This window comes from Teleopsis dalmanni, chromosome 1 (genome assembly GCF_002237135.1).
Source record: "Teleopsis dalmanni isolate 2A chromosome 1, ASM223713v2, whole genome shotgun sequence".
Classification (NCBI taxonomy): domain Eukaryota; kingdom Metazoa; phylum Arthropoda; class Insecta; order Diptera; family Diopsidae; genus Teleopsis; species Teleopsis dalmanni.
This window is the reverse complement of record NC_051846.1, coordinates 220346692-220347006: the sequence shown is the minus strand read 5'-3', so window position 1 is coordinate 220347006 and position 315 is coordinate 220346692.

The window sequence follows — 315 nt, the reverse complement described above, 5'->3', positions numbered from 1 at the left end:
CAATTTTTTGCATAAAATACCAAAAACCCCAAAATCATACAAACAAAGCAAATTCTATCATCCCTCAAAGAACTTGTTTGATGTACGTTAGTTTGTATTTTGTGCTCTTACAAAAATACAATGTGCTTCTCTTTAAGTTTTGCTCACGAAGTCTTCGAAAATTTAACTGCGAATAAAAACCGCAAATCCGGATATTCGAAGACTTCGGATTTACAAAAAATCCGGATTTATTTCCAACTTCGAAGACTTCGTTTATTATCCGATTAATTGGAATCTGCGGATACTTCGGAGAACCGAATACGAACAGCACTACTT